Source organism: Trichosurus vulpecula, chromosome 1 (assembly GCF_011100635.1).
Source record: "Trichosurus vulpecula isolate mTriVul1 chromosome 1, mTriVul1.pri, whole genome shotgun sequence".
In the NCBI taxonomy this organism is placed as follows: Eukaryota; Metazoa; Chordata; class Mammalia; order Diprotodontia; family Phalangeridae; genus Trichosurus; species Trichosurus vulpecula.
This window is the reverse complement of record NC_050573.1, coordinates 21,405,792-21,419,717: the sequence shown is the minus strand read 5'-3', so window position 1 is coordinate 21,419,717 and position 13,926 is coordinate 21,405,792.

The window sequence follows — 13,926 nt, the reverse complement described above, 5'->3', positions numbered from 1 at the left end:
CATAAACTCTCCATAGAGGACCTACCTAATGTTCTGGGAGCTTTCACTGATGTCTTTAAAAGACATTCTTTGGCCCCCTGATTTTACAGATGAGGAAAATGAGTCACAGAGAGGTAAAGTGATTTCCACAAAGTCAGATAGCTCTCATAAGTGAAAGCGCTGGGATTTGACTCCATATTCTTGGGGTCCAAATTCAGTACTCTATCCACTGGACCACACAGAGATATCCACAGCCTTAGGCCCGAATTCCTAAGGGTTCACAACCTAAGACCTGTTCTTAGGTCATGCAGATGTAGAACGCATGGTTTACCAAACATACAGACTTGACACTGCACCAAGATGGACAGAAGCATGTCAGTACCCCTCTAGGCTAGCCCTATACATAAATAGAGGACATGGCCACCTATGGGGTGTCAGGAGGATGCACTTGCTCAAATCCATCTTCTACCAGCCTGCCACAGCAAATGCCTCCTTATGTAGCATCACTTGTGAGGTATAATGTTCTTTCTAAATTTAGAAGGCCCCTTCCTGCTAAAATGGGAAGGCCAACCCATTAGCCTATTGAAATAAAATAACTTCCTCCTATGAGACAGTAACCCATTAACACATAGGATCATAGATCTAAATGGGGGTGGGGTGGGTGGAGCTCAGAAGCCATCTGGCCCATTTTCTAGACCGGGAAACTGAAGTTGAGAGAATTTAAATGGTTCATCAAAGGTTACACAGCTAGTAACTCATTTCATCTGCACTATTACCCAACTTGTCTGGGTTGGAAGGGCAAGGATTATCATTTTCATTTTACAGATAAGGAAGCCAACTCCAAAAAAGCCCAGCCATTTGAGCAGAGCTGGAGATGGAAGCCGGGCTTCTGACTCCTAAGGGCTTTTGTAATGAGCAATGCTAAAGAGAGCCTGAGTTGGTAGAGAGAAGACCCAGGAGACCTAAGAGCTATCTTCAGGTATCTGGATATCTCTAGCTCTGCTGGATGGGATGGGTTTTCCCTTGCTGGTGGTCTTCAAGCAGTGGCTAGATCAACGCTGGTCGGTATGTTCTAGTGGAAATACTTGTTCAGTCAGTTAAGTTGATAAGCATTAATTAAGCACTTACTATATGCCTAGTGGGAAAGGCTAAGTGGATAGAATTCTGGGTCTTTACTCAGGAAGACTCATCTTTCTGAGTTCAAATCTGGCCTCAGATACTTACCAGCTATGTGACCCCAGGCAAATTACTTTACCCTGTTTGCCTTGGTTTCCTCATCTCTAAATATGAGCTGGAGAAGGAAATGACATGCCACTACAGGTTTTTTGCCAAGAAAACCCCAAATGGGGTCACAGAGAGTCAGTCATTACTGAAACAACTGAATGATAATAACAAAAACAGAAAGGCAAAAACATGGTCCTTGCCTTCAAGGAGTGGGTAGACCCAATGGTCACTGGGGTCCCATCCAACTAGGAAATTCTGTGATTGTGTAATTGGAAGCAGAAGGAACGAAAGAATGGACAGGGAAATCTTGATGGAGATGGTCTCACAGGGGAGTGACCTTAGGGCTGGAAAGAGACTTCAAGGTAATTGAGTCTGACCCCTTCATTTTGCAGAAAGGTTCAGAGAAGGAAAAGACTTTCTCAAGGTCACACACAACAAGCTTGTGGCCAAAGCAGGATTAGTTCATGGGATCATAGGATTATATATTTAGAGCTACCCAGGAACTCCGAGGCAATAAAGTCCAAGACCATCATCTCTCTGTAACAGCTCAGAGAGAGAAGTGATTTAGTCACATCTGAGGTCACGTAGCTAGTCAGTCAGGGGCTACTAGGGAGGTGCCTTTCCTGATAGCCTCCCAGTGTGACTGCCTTCCAGCTCTGAGGCAAGGCTGGCAGGCCTGGGCTCCAGCTCCCCTAGGCAGCAGGCATGGCCCCCCCCAGCTGTCCATCTGGGAAAGCCTCCAAACTGGCAACACCGATAGGGAGCCAGGCTCCACTGGTAAAGTCTTTATCAGGAATGTCACCTACTGCATTCAGATCAAACAATAGTGTTTCATACATCACTCCCCCTGGAGGCCTCCCCCATGAGGACACGGATAGTCCATTATTTTGACATGCTGAGGCCGTGTGCAAAACAGATAATGGGATCCCAGCTTGGCAGAATCGAGGGGGGTGGGGCATCCATGACAGGCATCAGGGGACCTGGGGAGGGGAACCCTGAATGGCCTCTGACCCTGGGCTGCTGGGCCCATGAGCTCCAGAAGGGGCTAAGCTCACCCTGGAGACATCTATTTGTCTTGGAGAAGGGAGGGAAGGGGGAACCCAGCGCTTTCTAGCTTTTTCCAGTCCATGACATAGCAGGAAACAGTCAGGGATACCTGGGAGGCTGAGGAGAGGAAAAGCATTCCTGCCATCCAGACCTGGTCATCTACAAGAACTTTTCTGTGATTTGTCTTCATCATTGTCAAATGAGGGGGTTGGATTCAGTGATCTCCAAGGTTCCTTTTGGCTCTGAATCTAGGATCCTCAAAAGCACTTCTTCCCCTCCAAATCCCATTTCTATATGAGTACAAGCTGGTTAGTTGGTAGTTGTCCATTCTCAAAGGGGACCAAAATGACATCAGTATGCTAGAGGCAAATTACTGCCTGTCCAACTGTGGCTGATCAAGCCAATACAAGTTCGGAATGCTCTACCACGTGTTGGGGACAAATAGTCCATGTGAACGTTTGGGGTGGATTTTCTAAATTTGTGCATCTCACCTTTGTTTTGAGCTACTTCATTTCTGCTTTGCTCACAGAGCACAGCACCTTCTCTGATGAGGGCACACCATGCTGAGTGGTCCTGTGCCAGTGTCTCCCATGTCACACAATCAATTCCAAAGTGCTTGAGAGACCTTGAGAATGTCCTTGCATTGCTTCTTCTGACCACCATGTGAGCGCTTGCCCTGTGTGAGTTCTCCAAAAAATAGTCTTTTAGGCAAGTGTATGTTTGGCATTTGAACAACACAGCCAGCCCACTGGAGTTGTTCTCTCTGCTGTAGAGTTTATGCTTGGCAGTTTAATTCGAGAAAGAACTTCAGTGTCTGGTACCTTATCCTGCCAGATGATCTTCAGAATCTTCCTGAGTTAATTCAAATGGAAGTGATTCAGTTTCCTGGCATAGCGGTGGTAGACTGTCCAGGTTTCACAGGCATATAACAATGAGGTCAGCACCACAGCTCTATAGACTTTCAGTTTGGTAGTCAGTCTAATACCTCTTCTCTCCCACATTTTCTTTTGGAGCCTCCCAAACACTGACCTATTCATTGATAGGGCATCTCAGAGGGTAGTGGCTTCCTTCTCCAGCCTTCAGACAAAGGCCGGGCAGCCACTTCTCAGGGATGTGGCAGAGGAGATTCTTGCTCAGGATAGGGTTGAACTAGAATGTCTCCTCCAACTCTGAGATCCTTCCTTCCCTCCCTCTTTCCCTTCCTTTTTTTCTTCCCTCCTTCCCCTCCCTCCCTCCTTCCCTTCCTTCCTTCCTTCCTTCCTTCCCTCCTTCCTTCCTTCCTTTCTCCTTCTTTCTTTCTTTCTTTCTTTCCTTCTTTCTTTCTTTCTTTCTTTCTTTCTTTCTTTCTTTCTTTCTTTCTTTCTTTCCTTTCTTTCTTTCTTCCTCTTTCTTTCCTTTTTCCCTCCATCTTTCCCTTCCTTCCCTCCTTCCCCCTTCCTACCTGTCTTTCTCTTAATTTCTTCCTTCCTTCCTTTCCTCCCTCTGTCTTTCCCTTTCTCTTCCTTCCCTCCTTCCCCTTTCCTCCTTCCCCTTTCCTCCTCCTCCTCCTCCTCCTCCTCCTCCTCCTCCTCCTCCTCCTCCTCCTCCTCCTCCTCCTCCTCCTCCTCCTCCTCCTCCTCCTCCTCCTCCTCCTCCTCCTCCTCCTCCTCCTCCTTCTTCTTCTTCTTCTTCTTCTTCTTCTTCTTCTTCTTCTTCTTCTCCTGGTCCTCTCTGTGTCTGTCTCTCTGTCTCTCTCTCTGTCTCTCTCTCTCTCTCTCTTTCCTTCCCACATAGCAAATAGAAAACCCACCTTAAGGACAGGAAGACCTCAATTCAAATCTTGTCTCTGGTATACGCAGGCTGTGTGACTCTAGGCAAGTCACTTAACCCCTTTATGTAGCAGGTAACAAACTCTCTAAAATGACAGCTTACAGAGAGGTTACTGATGTGTATTGGCAGGAGTTTCTTCATTGTCAATTTAATTCCCCATGCCAGTGAAAACATAAGTCTGGTCCTGCCCTATTTAGATATTTCATGTATTTCTTTATTGGTCCAGACCCACGATTTCATTGATATGGGATACTCCCAGTGGTTAACTCAGAAATTCATCTATAACTTATCATCTTAGAGTGTTTTCTGGCTCACAGAGAGGTTAAGGCACTTGCTTATAGTCAGTATGTGTCAGAGGCTGACTGCAAGGCCAACTCTCTAGCCACTATCCCAGGCTGCCTCTCCAAGCATTTTATTTGAAATAAAGAATGTCAGAGGTAGAAAAAATCCTAGAGATCTTCAAGTCAGACCCCTTTCTTCTCTACAAGGAGGAGCTGAGATCCAGAGAGGGGAAGGTGGCGCCCCAGCAGACCCAGACCAGGCGTCCTGCACTCCCTACCCATTGTTCTTTTTACGAGAGCAGAGCTTCTCAGCCCATGCCTGTTAGGTGTAGAGTACGGTGCTGAGGGGCAACAAGCATTTACTAAGTGTTCACTATGTGTCAGGCCCTGGGCTATGCCCTGAAGATACAAATAGAAGCAAAAATAAACACAGTTCCTGCCCGCAAAGGGGTTCCGTTCTAAAAAAGAAAAGACAACACACAAAAGCAAGCTGAAAAGTGGAAAGTTGGGGAGTAGGATAAAAGTATCCCCTTGGGGGAATGGCCTTGAAGTTCAGAAAGTCAGAAAAACAGTCTGGAGAGGATTGAAGTTTGGTTGACTTGGGCCCCTCTCCAAAATAGGCCCTGAGAGGAACTCACCTATGGGAGAAAGGGACTGACATAGAGGGGATGTTCTAGGAAAGAGATGAAAGAAAAATAAACCACGGTCCCTACCCTCAAGGAACTAGAGTATGGAAAAAGGAATAAAAAAAACTGCACATAGATAAATATAATACATATTAGCTAGTCAGTCAATAAACATTTATTAAGTGTCTACTATGTGGTGGCCCCTGGGGGTTGCTAAGCTCCGGGGCTACAAATACACACAAAAAAGGGAAGTTTCTGCCCTCAAGGACCTTACAATCCAATGGGGGAAACAACACAAAAGCTGACAAGGGGTGGGCATGATGGAGGAATCCAAATGCATGAAGCCAGGTGGAAAATGAACAGATGACTCACCTGGGGGCCCTCAATAAATGAAAGTTGTGGGAGGAAATCTTCACTTCACCTTCTAATGATCAGAGGGCAGATGCGGCGCATGAGATGGGAGTGTCAAGGCCAATTTGATCTTGGGCTCCAGTCCTGCCACTGATAGACACTAGCTCTGTGTCCCTGGGCAAGTTACTTAGCCTGAGGCACTTCTCTAAGACTATAAATGACAAGCAAGTTACCGATGTGTATCAGTGAAATCATAGATCTAGACAAAGGTCCTACCTCACAGGAGTCCCTTCCCCGCTCCCATTAGCTCATAACTTGCCCCCTTTGATTATCTCCACTTTATCCTTTCTATAGCTTGTTTATGCATACTTGTTTGCATGTTGTCATCCCCCCCCATTAGATTGTAAGGTCCTTGAGGGCAGGGACTGTCCTTTGTCTCTTTTTGTATCCCTAGCATTTAGCACCGTCAGTGCCTGGCACATAGTAGTTGCTATGTAAATGCAGGTCGACTGATGCTCAAATTAAGTAATGTATGGCAAGTGCTTTGCAGATTTTAAAATGGTAAATAAAAGTCATTCAAAAAATGGTAAATAAAAGATGGGGGTGAAGGCGAGATCCAGAGACCAGACCCTGGAGCACTTGACACCTCCAATGCTGGAACTCCCGCCCTGGGCCTCCTATAGTCTTGATTTGGTGGTTGCATTCCATGTCCTACACCTGCCCTATTCTCTCTCCCTTCCTTTCCTTCTCCCTCTCCCTCTCCCTCCTTCCCTCCTTCCCTCCCTCCCCCTGCCCCGTCTCTCCATCTCTGTCTCTGTCTGTCTGTCTCTTTCCTTCTCCCTCTCCCTCCCCCTCTCCCCCTCCCCCTACCCCGCCCTCGTTCTAGAACCTACAACCACAATGACACAGCCATTGCTACTTGAGTGCTTCAATCGGCTCCTCTATGGCCCCACTCACCATCCCTCTAACTTCCCAGACCACCCTCTCCACACATCAGCTTCATTTTGCCGGCACCCAGGACCAGTGTGACTTCTCCTTCCTTGCCTTTTAGATCTCCACCCCCACCTCCTGCATAGAAATCACCCTTCCTGAGCTTCTCCTTCCCATTATAATTAATCAGAAAGAGAACACTGGGCAGGACATCAGAAGCCCCGGGCTCCAGTCCTGGTTTGCTGCTTACTAACCTTGGGAAGTCACTGCTCTGCTCTGACCCTCAGTTTCTCCCTCTGTAAAATGAGAGCCTTAATAATCCAGGATCATCGAGAGGCTCTGAAGAGACCATGCATGTAAAACGTCAGTGTGGCTAGTAGATAAGGTGCTGGATTGGGAGTCAGGAAGGCCTGGGTTCAAATCCCACCTCTGACAGTTAGTTATTAGCTGTGTGACCCTGGGGGAGTCACTTAACCTTACTATGAGCTTCAGTTTCCTCATCTATAAAGTGATGGGGTTGGCTTCATTGACCTCTAGGGTCCCTCTCAGCTCTAATTCTATGATCCTAAGCATTTTGTAACCTGAAAATGTCCATTTTCATTAGGAAAGACTCACTGATTAGACCAATCTTCTAATTTTATAGATGAGGAAAGTGAAGCCTAAAGAAAGGAAGTGACTTGGCCAAGGTCACAAAGCACTCCCAGGATTCAAACTCAAGTCTTCTAGCTCAGGATTCTATGCTATTTCTACCACCCCACAGAAGACCTTGATGAGACTGAAAGGAGTGAGAGCAGGCGGGGAGGAAGGGAGAACAGAGAGAAATGGAATAAAGGTTGGAGAGACAGATGGAGAGAAGGAGCAAAAGAGCATGGAAGAAAGGAGGGGAAGAGAGAGGGGAGGTGGAGAGATAGAGAAAGAAGAATCAGAGAGAAGAAAGACAGAAAGAGGGAGAAGAGAAGAGGAGACAAGGGGGGGGGGGGGGAGAGAGAGAGAGAGAGAGAGAGAAACACTAGTTCTCAGAGATGGTGTCATACATCACCCCGACACTGCCTTTCTGTGGGACTGGGGCTGACTGACAGTGGCGATTTATCTGAATGTCATTGGCAGTAAACTAGTCAGGAAAGAATGGACATCCACAAGAACAGGAGGGAGGGAGGAGGCGGGCTGTGCCTGGCCCCTAGGGAGGAGAAGGGAGGGAGCAGGGCAGTTCCTTTTGGAAGCTCCTGAAGACAGTTCCTTGGAGCTCTAAAAAAGACGACAGTGGCTGATGTGAGGGGACATGAAAGGAACAGGAAGGGAGGTGGTGGTGGGAAATGAGGAAGCCTGGGCCCAGCCTAGCGAGAGCAGCGAAGTCTCAGTGATTCTGGAGAGGAACAAGGATGCTGTCTATGGTACTGAACTATCTGGGATCAGACTATCAGATCATAGTATCATTTAGGTCTTTGGAGGGAGCCCACAAAGTCTAAGTGACTAGTGCAACATCACACAAGTGGGAAATAGGAGGGGTAGGATTCAAATACAGATCCTCTGGCTCCAAGTCCAACATTCTTTCTGCTACACCAAGTGATGGATCTTAGCAGTAGATCATTAATTCCCCATAGAAGGAGCAGAACTCATAGAGCTGGGCTGTGCCATGATAACCAGAAATCTGAGCAACATACTCCTGCCCTCATCCCTGTCTCCAGGTGTACTACCTAACGTCCTTTTGGGGCCAAAGGTAGGATTTCCAGTTGTAACATTTTATAATTCTGTGGCTCATCACATGATTTATTACTGTAAGGGTCCTCAGAGATCACCTAGTCCAATAGTATCATTTTACAGATGAGGAAACCAAGTCCCAGAGAGTGGGAGATGATTTGCCAGCAGTCACACTGGTCATGAGTAGCATTGATGGGATCTCAAGGCACTCTCTCTCTCTTCCTTGACCAGCCCTGCCCTCCCAACCCAAGGTTCTGTATCCAAAAGTGGATTATGATTAGGTTGCTGATTGACTGGTGGCCTGGCAATCAGCCCGCGATGACTGATTTCTGATGGCCTGATTGGTTGATCCCAGATCTGGGGCCATAACTTCCATCAGCTGGCAGCTGGAAATCCCAGCTGGAATGGGGTACAGGGAAGCCAGCAATTCGTTAATCAAGGTTGGTTGAAAAACCAAGGAAAGGGGCTAGGAAGAGGACCCAGGGTAAGGGTCAGATTCTGGGGCTAGAAGATATGTCCAAGGTTCATTTTCCTCCTTGGGGAAAGGCGGTTTTCTGTGCTGCAGGGGCTCTCCCTAGTGGGTGGTCCAGCCTCTGAGCACACTCTGATTTCATTTGGGAAGGATCCTCTGTGCTGTGAAAACTTAAAGCAGCAAAGGAGTGGGAGTTTTCTTTGTTATTACTACTTACCACCAGAGTCTCTTTTCTTTTCTCCTCTCTCTCCTCTCTGTCTCTTCTCTCTCTGTATGTCTCTCCATCTCTCTATCTCATTGTCTCTCTCTGTCTCTCCACTTCCTCTCCTCTCCCTTCTTTCTCTACACCCACCATGTTCTTGATCCTTGGTTAATCTTCTAGATTTCAAGGGCTCCCACAAAAAATCCTCTGGCCCCAGGTATACATGTGTGTATTTGTGAAGGGGATGGAGCTCAGGCCTGAGGTATCTGTGTTTTGCCCTTGTTCAACTCTGGCCCATAGTGAAAACCCCCTTAATGTCCATCCCTGCCTTTAGTGCTGTCCTCAGCCCCTTTGTCCCTCTTCCCCATGTCCTGTGATCTGTGCTCTGATCTAGAATCTTGACACATGCAGGTGGCTTGGAGGAGGGAGTGGGGAAAGGTGGAGGTGATATCTGCTTCATCAAAGAATATCTCTGTAAACACAACCTGGCTGCCTGCTACCAATGTTGTCAAGCCCCTGAGCCTGTCTCTGGTGTCACGAGCCTGCAGGAAGCCAGGTGACAGGCTCTCCAGGCTCCACACCTGTTTGGTAGAAAGGCTGTGACTTAGAGATGGAAACCAGATGCTGGTTTCTGGGGAAAGGAAGAGAAGAGCAATCATAGAACAAATTCTAGAATTTTAGAGCTGAATAGAGCCTTAGAATGTAGAATGTCAAGGGTGGAAGAGATCCTAGAAGAAAGGGGGGTAGAGAGAGACTGAAATTGTAATTTCAAGAGCATGGGGAATTCCCAGGTGAGGAAACTCCTGCTACTAATGCTGATCTGTACCTTCTCTGCAAAATATAGTCAATTAACAAATATTTATTAAGTACCTACTATGTGCCAGCCACATAGTACAGCACTGTCTTAGAGACTTGCCTGGAATACGGAGGGTTAAATGACTTGCCCAAGGCTACACAGCCAGTAGATGTCAAAGGCTGACCTTGAACTCAGGTCCGTCCCGTTTTGAGGCCACTTCTTCAACTATTATACTTCTCCTGGAGGGTACTTTAGGATAATAGAATGTCGGTAAAATAAAACACAGCCCGTCAAAACTGAGTAGAAATTTAGAACACAAAATGGAATAGCTGGGGGTGGGGGTGGGGTGGAGGGGAAGGAGATCTTAGAATATAGAATAGCAGAGTTGGGTGGGATCTTAAAACATAGAATGTTAGAGCCAGGACAGCCTTTCCAAAATAGATAATGTCAGAGCCAAGAAGAGCCTTGGAACCAGAGCTCTAACTAGTAGTTAATTCATCTGGGACAAACCCAGGTTTGGAGGGGGGGGCATGGAAAAGGGCAGGAAGCACACAGAATGCTCCAAAGTCAGACAGGGAGAGGGGCAGCTCTCACCCCAGAGAGTTGGGGTGCAGAGAAGAAGAGGATCTGGGAAAATACCACCAAAACAGCAGAACCTGGGGAGGGTTGCCCAGCTTGACAGCATGGCTGGCTGAGGAGCATCAGGTGAGGCTGCCCGAGGTGGTTGCACTGGTGCTTTAGAACAAAGAATGTTAAAGCCTAGAGGAGTTTTAGAATCGTAGACTCATCTTGTAGTCTAATTCTCTTATTTTACAGAGCAGGAAACTAAGGCCCAACGCCGAGGTCCCCAGAGGAGCCTTGACCAGATCCTGGGGTTCAATATGGCTCCCATACCATGGGACTTTTTCCAAGACTGGACCTCTGGAATTTCTGACCCTGTGTCATGGGGTTTCATTGCTTAGCCCTCTTTACCCTGTTCCATCATCGGCTCCCACTCCATGCCACTCAAGCTGTTACACCTTGTTCGTTCTTCAGGGACCTCAGTCTGCCTCATCCTTAGCCCAGTCCAGGCCCCATGGAGAGGAAGGAGGATATCCAGCAACCGCTGAATGTTACCCAGCTTTCCCAGCATGTTGGATCTGGGAGGAGTCTTATGGATCATCTAGTCCAACCCCTTACTTACAAATGGGGAAAATGAGGCACAAGAAGTGGCAGGAAGACTAAACAATTGATCCATGTGGGTAGGCAGGCAGCAACGAGGGCACCAGTCTCTCTCCCCATCTGTGGCTACCTCTAGCCAGCCTATGCAAAGTGAACTAGCACTAATGCTTCTCCACTGGCCCAAGGTAACTGTGGTGTTGGGAGAGACAGACAGAGAGCCATTGTGCCTGTTGTGTGGCAGAGCCCTGCAGCTCTGAGCCTCCTTGGCTTTCCCTGGATGTCTGTGCTTATGTTTCCCTCAGCGTGTGGGGATGTCCCTTAGAGGTCATGAACCTAAACAGATACCAAAGGGCTGGGAAGTGATGAGGCTCTCACAAGCTCAGCAATAGCTGTGCCCTTGGCAAGAGGGCTTTCCTACTCTTAGACTACAGGTTCTGCCAGAGGTCATGGGATCTTAGCAGTCAGAGGTCACTGACTGACATGGAATGACTTCTGGTCCAGTACTTTCTTCACCATGTTGGGCTGCCTCAAAGCAATTTTTCTTCTACAATCTACAGATTCTACTAAAACAAAACTAAAATTGGGTGTGTGTTTTTAGCAATTCTTTGTTGTTATTTTTTCCTACAGGAGTCAAAAAAGCCCAGGTTAATGGAAGGCAAATAAATCCCCCCATGAATTTCAAATCCTTCCTGAAAGGGCTGGGACATTTGCTATTCTACCATTGGGAAGATGCTGACTTTACTTCCAGAGGAGGAGAAATTGAATAATTGATGTAATTTGAATAACACTAGGATTTGTAATGATATTGAAATGTAAAGATAAAAAGGGCCGTAATCAGGAGCTGATAGCAGGGGAAAAAAAGTTGTTAATAGGCACTTTGGGGCCAAGCATGTTGGGGGTAAATGCACCATTGGAAGTATGTGCTGAAAATGCATTTAATGGGGTGGGGGAGGGGGCTGGGAAAATGTGCACCCAACGAGAGAAGAAAACCATATTCATAAATAAGATGCAAAATTTTCTCCCGACTCAGCAGAGCTAACAGTTCGAGAGTGGATAATTATTTAAATGCCAAATCATTCTGTTCATTAGAATCCCAAATCGTATCTAAAGAAATTGATTGCTTTGCTTGGGGCTGAAGTGGGGGGAGGGAAGCAAGCAGGCAGCTTGGGGGTATCAGGGGGTCATAGGGGGCTCTAAAAGGCTCTGTTCTTCTTTGGAACCATCGGCCTGGATTCTTGGCATCCAAGATTGGGGGTTGGGGAAAGGGAGGGGTAGGACTGTTAAGAGAGCCAAGGAGGCATGGGGGAAGCAGGAATCTGCTGGGTTGTGGGAAGTGAAGAAAAGATGGAGCCATCACCCTGAGCAGTGCCCTCCCTCTCTGGGTCCAGGGGATGACATCTGGTGATGGGCTTCTCATTCATGCTATGTAAAGATCAGTTGAAGGAAATGGGCATTTTATCCTGGAGAAGGGAAGACTCAGGGGGGACATAGCTGTCTTCAAGTATCTGAAAGGCTGTCACGTGGAAGAGTGATTGCCCTTGATCCACCTGGCCCCAGAGGTTAGAGCTAGGTGTGGTGAGTGGAAGCTACAAAAAGAGGCCGATACGGGCTTGATATAAGAAGAGACTTCTCAATAATTAGAGCTGTCCAAAAGTGAGATCGGCTGCTTCAAGAGGCGATGGTTTCCTCTTCACTTCGACTCTTCAAGTGGAGGTTGGCCGACTCATTGTCAAGGATATTTTGATGGGGATTCCAGGTCAGGTATAGATTGGACACGATGGCCCCTAAGATTCCTCCCAACTCAGATTCTGTGATCCTAAGACGACTCGAGAAGGTCGATCTCCCCTGCACACATACTCATCCAGGCATCAAATGTAGACTGTCAGAGTTGAGAGGGAGCCACTTTCCAGAGGAAGAAACTGAGGCCCAAAGGGAAGTGACATGCATAAAGCCACGCCATAAGTTAGTGACAGAACCAGCTCAAGCACCGAAGTCTTCTAACTCCAGCCAAATGCTTGAGTAAAGCACAATGCCCCCACCTTTGGTGGCCACTCCTGACACTTTGACACAACCATCAGGCCCTCATTCCTCTTGGTAAGCCCCTTTACCCTCCTTCAGTTCTCTGAGTAAGACTCACCATTTCCAGGGCCTGGACTCTGTTTGGGGGCATCTTTTCTTGTCTCTCGTTGGTTGACCTTATCAGCTCCCATTGGATCGTAAGCTCCTTGAGGGCAGGGATGGCCTTATGCCTCTTTTTGAATCCCCAATGCTTAGCACACTGCCTGGCACATAGTAGGCACTTAGTAATATGTTTATTGATTTACTGGTTCCATTATCGAGTCTATACCAGGGATTCTTCAGATGTACATATTCACTCCTATTTTCTCTCCTGAGCTTCAGCCCAACACTATCAACTACTTGGTGGACACTTGAAACTGGGTATCTCACTATCATCTCAAACTCAATCTGCCCCAAACTGAGGGTGGATAGGGTGCTGGGCCTGAAGTCAGGAAGACCTGAGTTCAAATCCTGCCTCAACTACTCGAGAGCTTTGTAACCCTGAGCAACTCACTTACCTTCTGTTGCCTCAGTATACTCAAATATAAAATGAGGATAATAACAGTACCTACCTCCCAGGGCTGTTGTGAGGCTCAAATGAGATATTTCTAGAACATTTAGCACAGCGCCTGGCACAGGTTGTTGTTCAGTCATTTTCAGTCGTGTCTGAGTCTATGATCCCATTTGCGGTTTTCTTGGCAAAGATACTGGAGTGGTTTGCCATTTCCCTCTCCAGCTCATTTTTACAGATGAGGAAACTGAGGCAAACAGGGTGAAGTGACTTGTCTAGTGTCACACAACTAGCAAATGTCTGCGGCTGGATTTAGTAAGCACTTAATAAATGCTTATTTTCTTCTTTCCTTCTCTTTGCCCACCCTAAACACTCTTCTTTTCTAAATCTCTTGGCTTCTTTTCGAGGATCCCTCCATTCTTCTAGGTTCATAATTTCAGTCACTCAGAGTCATCCCAACATATTTTATCAGTTGCCAAGTATTGCCATTTCTACTTCTCTAAAATGGTACATATCTGGCTGCTCCTCTCCACTCAAACAGTCCCCACCCTAGTCCAATGCCTCATCCCTTCTGGCCTGGATTAATAGCCTTGTAATTGGTTTCCCTGTATACAGTTTCTTTTCCCTCCAATCCACGTTCCACCTCCATTCGGCTGCCAATGTGATATTGCTCTAGCTCAGATCTGACCGTGTAACTCCCCCTCAGGAAATTCTAATGGTTCCCAATTGCCTCTAGGGTCAAATACAAGCCCCTATTCGGTGTGTAAAGTCCTTCAAAACC